Source organism: Lathyrus oleraceus, chromosome 5 (genome assembly GCF_024323335.1).
Source record: "Lathyrus oleraceus cultivar Zhongwan6 chromosome 5, CAAS_Psat_ZW6_1.0, whole genome shotgun sequence".
NCBI lineage: Eukaryota > Viridiplantae > Streptophyta > Magnoliopsida > Fabales > Fabaceae > Lathyrus > Lathyrus oleraceus.
In genome coordinates this window covers 502,203,574-502,212,935 of record NC_066583.1, presented here as the reverse complement: position 1 = coordinate 502,212,935, position 9,362 = coordinate 502,203,574, and the positions used below count along the sequence as shown (strand labels likewise).

Sequence of the window (9,362 nt, the reverse complement as noted above, 5' to 3'; positions counted from 1 at the left end):
GAGTAAAATGCTTAAGTTAAGAGTTGGAACGTAGATTCATACATTTTTCTCATAAATTTAGTATCTCTGTAACTTTGATGTTTGAACTCTATAGATACTAATAATGAAAATTGTGAATCCTTGTTACAAAGACTAAATCGACTTATATACATATATATTAGTAACTGTCGACAATGGTCGAATCTTCAATGCTCGACTCATGCAATGCTACGTGGCCTTCCGTCCTATGCATTGCTTCCGTGCACCTTCAGTTTTTGAACTGCTACAAAACTGCCACTTCTGTCGAGAAACACTCCCAAGTCCTTCAACTTCCTCCGTTGAGAATTTTTAGTCAAATCTTGTAATCTTAGTCTCGAACTATGCTTTAGTCACTTATGTCTAGCATGTGTATTTATCTCACACCTTTTTCCTATCGAATATGTTTTGAAGATAAAGTGATTCTAATCTTTTGGATTTGTTCCTGAGATTCTTCCAAACCAGGCTTAGTGAGTTATAGTGCCACTTTGTTTAACAAACCGTATAATATATATCTAGAATAATATCATACACGTGTTAATTTTTGGTATTGATACAACACAAGTGTTTAACGGAATCATTATATACACATGTCCAAACTAAAAAGAAACATATATGGCACATGTTATAGAATATTGCCTAAATAAAAGCTAAGAGTTGTGTGCAATATCTTCATTTCATACAATCCACAACGAAAGATCACAATTAAATAAAACTTTAGAACACCCACAAGCAACTCCTCTTACCTTTAACCTGCAAAATAATACCTGAAAAGCAACAAGAATATTAGGGTGAGATAATAATCTCAGTGAGTTCCCCTATCATATGGGTCCACTCAACTTTACAGGGTTTCTAATTGATTCCTAACTCAAGTCTTCATCTTTCATTACTTGTTTATCACTCACATAATATAACTAAGACTTAAGTGTCTAAGGGGTATTCATAATGTATGGAAACATGTCACTTGAGTTCTCATAACTCAACCAATCATAATTCGGGAAAAGAAAACTGTAACACAAAGGTGATTAGCTCAAACCAATCACAAAGATCTAATCAATCATCCGTCAGATATGACCAATGGAAAAACTAGACCTCCACTGCATGGACTAACTATCTACTAGATATTGTTAATAGATATCGGACATCCATTGCATGGATTCATCCTCCATGAGATATTGTCCATGTGATTTAAGCATCCACTGTGTAGAACATACTCCCCATCAGATATGGTAAATGGGCACCAGACCTCCACTACATGGTTTACACTCGCCATCAGATATGGTCAATGGATGCTAAACCTCAACTAAAACGGAATGAACCAAGACCTTTCCACCTGATATGGCCAATGGATACCAAGCTTCCACTATATAGATTTCATCATCCAATATATATTGTCAACGGAGTCCAAACTTCCACTGCATGGAATACGCTTAACAGAGTTACAGTTATCCATCAAATACCAGGTGATCATATCTATCCATTCACATATATTATTCCACATGTTCCATATAATGCATATTGATTCGTTAACCAAACGACTACTTTTCTGCGATACACGCCGAGGTGCCTTTGTGTCCAAGCATCACCATTTAAGCCATTTCACAACCTAAGTTAGCTTTCTAAGTCATTAATCGACTTACTCTCCTAGTGTTTCCTCACTCGTCATCATAGGCTTTTAATCATGTTATACATACAAGCAAGCAACACAACCAATAATTTGTAATACAATTCTTAGCATGGTTAATCATATCTCATCAAACATTAATAAACACACATAAGAAAAGATAAGTATAATCCATTCACCAAAATAAATCATGCAATTAAGCATCATCATTAGATAGAGTTGTAAACAAGCTTTCCAACGTATTCGACTATGCGTTAATCGAAGTTACGATTCTCGAGTTATGGTGAAAATGAGAACCAAAGCATTTTCTCAATGCTGTGAAGTTCGCTTAGTGGACTTTTAGAGAACACACTTCGCTGAGCGAACTCCTAGCGAACCAAGTCAGTAGTAGAATTCCCCTTTTTGCTTAGCAAACTTCTGGCAAACGTGACAGTATTAGGACACTAACATGACATGTTTGGATGAAGAAAAACACCATCACAACCAACATGCATCATCATATTGGATACAACAACACCAAATACCATGGTATGACACAACAATAACAACAATAACATAGTTTCTCCATATATTCTAATAACATCAACACAACCTCAGACACACCAAAACAACATCAAGCAATATATAGAGGTCAAGGAATATTACATAGAAGTGAGAACAACAACAATTTCATCATGTCATGATCAAACAACAACAATAACACAAAACTCTAATTTCCCACACATAAATTTCTCCCACCTAAGACTAATATAACTAGGAACTCACCTTGATGAGATGAAGATGAAATATTGGAGATGATGATGATCTTTCATGAGTTTCTTCTTCTTTCTCCAAGCTTTCCTCTTCCTCTTTCTCTTCTTCTTTTCTCTCCTTTTCTCTTATTTTCTCTTCCATGTTTTTCTTCTTTCCCCACTTTTCTTTTCTTTGCTTCTTATCCATTTTTTCTTATTTTCTTTCCACCATATATATATATATATATATATATATATATATATATATATATATATATATATATATATATATATATATATATATATATATATATATATATATATATATATATATATATATATATTTATTTATTTATTTATTTTATAATGTGTGGTTCGAAAAAATTGGAAAAGAAATATCATTTATGATATTTCTTACTACTAGATCAATCATTCATGTTACCAAACCGCTCATTCTTGTACTTATTAAAAATGGATTATTGGCAACTAATTGACAACCAATTGAGCATTTAAAGGAATACGGAATACTACTCTTTGAGTCTAAAATCACATGCTAACACATAGTCATCACACACAACAAAATATTACAAAATACAAATTCAAATAAATTTTCAACAAAATTTAATTGCAACATAAGCCGAGTAACAAAATAACTACAAGATTTAATAAATTTATTTCTAAGAAGGAAAAGTTGTTTTAAATAAGTTTTGAAAAAATTGTGTAAAGAAAAAACAAAGTTTATTACTTATAATTTTAGATGATGTTAAGTCTTTGAAATTCAAATTACACTTCAAATTACAATATAATGTTGTTCGGAAATGAAATTCTTAATTAGGAATGCAATGATAGTTTGAAGGGATTTAAAATTTCTTGTGTTATATATGATCGTGAAGAGTACTATTATATGATAATGCGAAATTCATTTTCTCATATAATATTTTTAGATTTCAAAATCTGTATTCAAATTCTAAACACTAATTTAGTAATTAGTAATGAGTAAGTAGTATTGTGCAACATCAAAACACTAATAGAACATTTTAAATTTTTGTGCTAATCATAGAAAAACAATTAATTTGATTGTCATTTTCCAGGTTTAGTAAAATCCAATATGTCTTATATCTATTGTGCTTGTCAATCGATATTAAATCGAATAGAGATCGAAGCCGCTTAGGGAATTGGTAGGTAAAAACCAATGATTAGTCGGAAACCGAAAACAATAGATTGGCTTATTTTATAATTACTTATTTTAATCACTTATTTAATTTTTTTTCTTAATAAATCCCTAAACCATAAACCCCCCAATCGATTTCAGTAGGTCAATAATAATGCAAGAATCCTTGTGATCCGGTACTCGAGTTGTCGCTTTCGCAAAACTACAATTTTCTAATTATCCATGTTGACTCGTACGCGACAGCGGATCAAATAGTTGAGTAGATAATTCCACTAACATGTGGTTTTTATGTGACAATGTCATCAATCTTCACATAATGGACATTGGTCATCAACAAATTTATTTTTCCTTTAAATCTAATGATAAGACTCTTAGCATTTCTGTTGTGTATTCCTCTACTTATTATTTTGCTAAGAGGAACTTGTGGATTAGGTTACAGAGAGTGTTAAATCATGTTAGCCTTCTCTAGTGTGTAATAGGATATTTCAACACCATTATTGGTGCTCGTGAATATAGTGTCTCCTTTACCCCTTCTAGTGCCCCCATGGAAGAGTTTGCTAATTGGTCAAATAATAATAATTTGGTGCATATTCCTACTAGTGATGCTAAATTTACATGGTCTAATGGTAGTAACGAAGCCAATAACACACAAAAGAGATAAGATAAGGCTACTTATAATCAGGAGTGGATTAATCATTGCATGAAAACTTCTTGTTCCACCCTTATTAGAAACAGATCAAATCATTATCCACCCCTCCTTCACTTTTATTGTCAATATGCTAAAGTTAGGTCTCCGTTCAAATTTCTTCACACCTGAACCCTACATTAGGATTGTCAAAGAGGGGTGGAAGACTCCTAGAGCTGTTTATAGAACTATTTTTAAAGGGGGGCCCAAAGCTGTTTATTTTCATGCTTTAGCTGATAGAATCAAAGGCAAGCTTGCTGCTTTGAAATCTAGTTTTCTATTTGTTACTGGTAGAGTGCTGCTAGTTAGGTCTGTTATTCAAATCATGATGATTTATTCCATAATGGTTTATTCTTGGCATGTCTGTCTCATTAAGATGATGAAAGGTTGGTGTAGGAACTTCATATGGAGTGCTAAAATTTACAAAAGTAAATTGGTGACAGTGACTTAGAAGCATTGTTGTAGAGATTTGAAGGATGGTGGCCTTAGTATTAGATCAATGAGGATCCTTAATGCGACTTCTGATTTGAAGCAGTGTTGGAGTGTTTTGAATGATCACGAGGACTGGGCCAGAAACTTGAGGATAAGAGTCTTTAAGAGAGACAGGCATGTGAAGTACCATGTTTTCTCATCTATTTGGACAGGGAGAAAATCTTATCAAGAAGTAGTCAAGAACAATTCTATATGGATGGTTGATAATGGAGAGAACATTAGACTTTGGGGAGATAATTGGTGTGGTCAATATCTGAATGATATAATTCAAATTTATGGGGGAAATCTTGAGCAATTACAAGCAACTTAGAAAGATATTATTCATGAAGACAAAATGATTCTTCCTTCAAGGTTAATTAGGGTTTATCCTATCTTACCTCAGCTAACTACTAGTGTCTTTGTCAATCAACTAATAATGGCCATTTAACGCTTAAAGATGCATATAATTTATACGGAGGGCCTGTTAATCATGCTTGGGGGAGAAATATTTGGATCATTACCATCCCTCCTTCAAAGTCCCTACTCTTCTGGAGATTGGTCCATGATAAATTTCCTACTAAGGATAATATAAGAGGTCAGAATACCCTGTTAGTCTGCAATTTATGTTTCAATAATTTCGAATATATGAATCATCTTTATTTTACTATAATTATGCAAAATATATTTGGAATTGGTTAGGAAATTTCCTGAACAATGGTTCGGTCATTACTAGTTTGGAAGAGTGTATGGAGCTAATTGATTATGCACATTCTTCTCAATGTCATGTGGTCATTATAGTTGAAGTCTTGAACTGTGCAGCTTGCATATGGAATACAAGAAATCAAGTCAGGTTTCAGAGCAAGAAGATACATTAGAAGTCTAATTGTGCCATCATCCTTTCTGTAACCTCCTTGTCTGGTAATTTCTCCTAATGTAGAGTTAATTCTTCCATTAGGGACTTTGTACTGTTAAAAAATTTGAAGGTTCATATTCATCCTTCTTATCCTAAGATGGTTTTGGAGGTTTTATTGTCGCCTCTCCAACATGGTTGGATCAAGGTAAACATTGATGGTGCCTACGGTGGAATGCCTTTGTTTGTTGTGTGTGGCGGAATTTTTTGGAATGAACTTGGTGATCACCTTGAAAATTTTGGGTGTAATTTGGACCCTATTAATACTTTGTATACTAAGCTCATGAGGAGAATTTTGGTTATGGAAGCAACTATCAATAAGAAATGGACAAACAGGTGGTTGGAATCAGACTCCTTTTTAGTTATTTTAGCTTATAGAAACTCTTATGTTGTTCTGTGGCGAATTAGGAATATATGGGTTATTTGCTTGTCTAAGTTGCGTAATTTCAATTTTTTGTTTCGCACATATATAACTAAGGAAATCAACGTGCCGACAAATTAGCTAACATATGCTTAAAGATTTCTATTCTTACTTGGTGGAATGAGGTTCACTCTGATGATTTGTTGGATTTCAACAAAACAAGTTATGATTATCAAATTATAGAATTAGATAGGTTTGAGGTCACGTTATTTCCCCCCCCTCATTTTTGTACCTACTTTCTTCATTTATTTCATGGGCTTTTGCCCCTTTTGATTTAAAGTAAAATATATATCAAATCTAAAAATTTAAAAATGATAAAATATGATGAGATGGATAACGGTCGACGAAGAAATATAGTTTAATATTTATTTTTAATTGAATATATTATCTTAAGAGTATTATACAGAATCTGGCCAACGGAGTGACGATGGTGCATGTGACTGACATGTATGCAAAATCAAGTAGCTTTATTTTTAGCATATGCACCATACTTATAACAAATAAAAAATATAAGACCATTTTAATCATCAAAATATCGTATTCAAATTTTAATATCCACATCAACCCTTTCAAACTCTAAAAAGTTACTTGGTCGGATTTAACAGTGTCAATCTCAAAGTATACATGGGCTAGTTTAGGTTGGGTTTGATCAAACTCAATATCTAATATATATTGAACACTCTGGTTTAGGCGAAGTAAAATAACCACCTGTTACACCAATGAGTCAGTTTAAATAAACCCATTAATTTTTAGGTTGGGTTGTGGATTGTCTAAGAAACGTTATGTGCGGTACAAGAGTTTATGGAAGTAAGAAGAGCTTCCACTTGAGGGGGAGCATTGTAGACTCACACTTGAGGGGTGTGTTGAGAATGTATCAAGTGTGAGTAGTATGTATAATAGTCTCACATTGGTTGGAAATATGGATACTTGAGCATTTATAAGTGAGAGAATCCACCCACTTATTACCTTAAGGTTTTGGGTGAATATGTGGTGTGTCTCTCACAAAGGTGTTGCTCCAAAAAGAAGAAGTCTCACAATGTTCAATGCTCCCTAGTGAAAAACTCCCCTAACATAAGTGGGATTCGGAGGGGGAAGAGAATATCATATTTTTTCACTCATTTATGAGGTCATGATATCGAAGAAACAACTTAGTCTCAATTATGAAAGATAAAGTCAAAGTATATTAGGTGGAAGAAATTAAGCAAGAAGTCAAAAGTTATTTCTAAAAGAGTTACAAAGAATCAAAACTAAATAGACCAACACTTGAAGGTGTAAAGTTTAATCGCTTAACAAAGGAAGACAAAATGCTGCTGGAGGAGTCATTCACCTACTAAGAAATTACAAAACCGGTATGGTTAAAAGATGCAAACAAAAGCCTAGGGGATGACGAGTTTAACTTTGGTTTACTCAAATCATGCTGAGAGACGATGAAGTATGATATTGTGAATTTTAAAAATGAATTCCATTGTAATGTGGCCGTTCCTAAGTTGATTACCCCTTCATTCCTAAATTTGGTTCCAAAGTCAAATTACCCCCAAGATTTGAAAAAGTATAAAGAAATTTCTCAGGTTGGATTTCTATATAAAGTTCTTGCAAAAATCCTGGCATCTATGTTAATGAAGGTGATTGGCAAGTTGATATCTCAATGCCAATCAAAAGTTGTCCTGAATAGACAGATTCTAGATGGTGTTCCTGTGGTCAATGAACTGATAGATATAGCTAAAACAAAAAAGGAGAGAATGTATGATGTTGAAATTCGACTTCTAAAAGGCATATGATTGTGTATGTTTGAACTACCTAAAGTTTGTAATGAATATGATAGGATTTATAGTCAAATGGTTCTCATGGATGGAGGCATGCATGTTTTTAATGTTGGACATATGACTCCACACATAAGCAAGGGGTGAATTGTGGGTTTTCAGAAATTGCCCTATCATTTTTGGGCTGAAGCCATGAACACAGCCTGCTATATTCACAACAAAGTGACATTGAAGAAAGGAACTCCCACGACCCTTTATGAAGTCTGGAAAGGAAGAAAACCCACAGTCAAATACTTCCATGTATTTGGTAGCAAATGCTATATCCTGGCTGATCGTGAGCAAAGAAGGAAAATGGATCCCAAAAGTGATGAAGGAATATTTCTGGGCTATTCAACAAACAATAGAGCCTACAGGGTCTTTAATTCCAGAACTAATGTTTTGATGGAATCCATTAATGTTGTGGTTGATGACCAACAGGCGGATGTCACAGGCGATGTTGAGACATCTCTGAATGATTCTCCAGTTGACCACTCAGACAAACATAAGGAAGAAGAACCTCCTCAAGCTGAAACTGAAGATGACAAAATAAACAAGGGACCCTCTATCAGAATTCAGAAGGATCATCCCAAAGATCTTATCATAGGAGATCCAGATAAAGGAGTCACTACTAGATCAAGGGAAGTAATCTCACATGGCTGCTTTGTATCAAAGATTGAACCCATAAATATTAAGGAAGCCTTGACTGATGAGTTCTGGATCAATGCAATGCAAGAGGAGTTAGGCCAATTCAAAAGGAATGAAGTATGGGAATTGGTTCCTAGACCTAAAGGAGTAAATGTCATAGGAACAAAGTGGGTTTATAAGAATAAATCTGATGAACAAGGGGTTGTTACTAAAAACAAAGCTAGATTAGTAGCTCAAGGATATACTCAAGTTGAAGGAGTGGATTTTGATGAAACATTTGCTCCTGTAGCTCGCCTTGAGTCCATCAGACTATTGCTTGGAGTGGCATGTATTCTGAAATTCAAGCTGTTTCAAATGGATGTAAAAAGTGCCTTCCTGAATGGCTACTTAAATGAAGAAGTATATGTAGAACAACCTAAAGGATTCACAAATCCAAATCTTCCACAACATGTGTACAGATTAAAGAAATCCCTCTATGGGTTGAAGCAAGCTCCCAGGGCTTGGTATGAGAGACTCACCGTGTTCCTCACTAACAATGGATACAAAAAGGGAGGTATTGACAAAACTCTGTTTGTGAAGAATGAAGGAGGAAAGCTCATGGTGGCACAAATATATGTAGATGACATTGTTTTTGGTGGGGTGTCAGAACAGATGGTTGAACATTTTGTTAGACAAATGCAATCTGAGTTTGAGACGAGCCTTGTTGGAGAACTGACCTACTTTCTTGGGCTACAAGTCAAACAGATGGAAGACTCTATCTTTCTATCTCAAAGCAAGTATGCCAAGAACATTGTGAAGAAGTTTGGAATGGAAAATGCAAGCCATAAAAGGACACCTGCTCCTACTCATGTGAAAATCTCCAAAGACGAAAATGGTGTCAGTGTAGATCA

At 34.2% G+C, this 9,362-nt stretch overlaps 1 long non-coding RNA gene across 1 annotated transcript; it reads right to left on the bottom strand.

Moving 5' to 3' along the window:
- Window positions 1–502: 502 nt before the first annotated feature.
- On the bottom strand, window positions 503–2,554 carry LOC127082880 (uncharacterized). The gene is made up of 2 exons (XR_007788247.1): window positions 2,405–2,554; window positions 503–782 (listed from the first exon to the last, which is right to left on the bottom strand). It is a non-coding gene; the product is annotated as an uncharacterized LOC127082880 (long non-coding RNA).
- Between the last annotated feature and the right edge of the window lie 6,808 nt (window positions 2,555–9,362).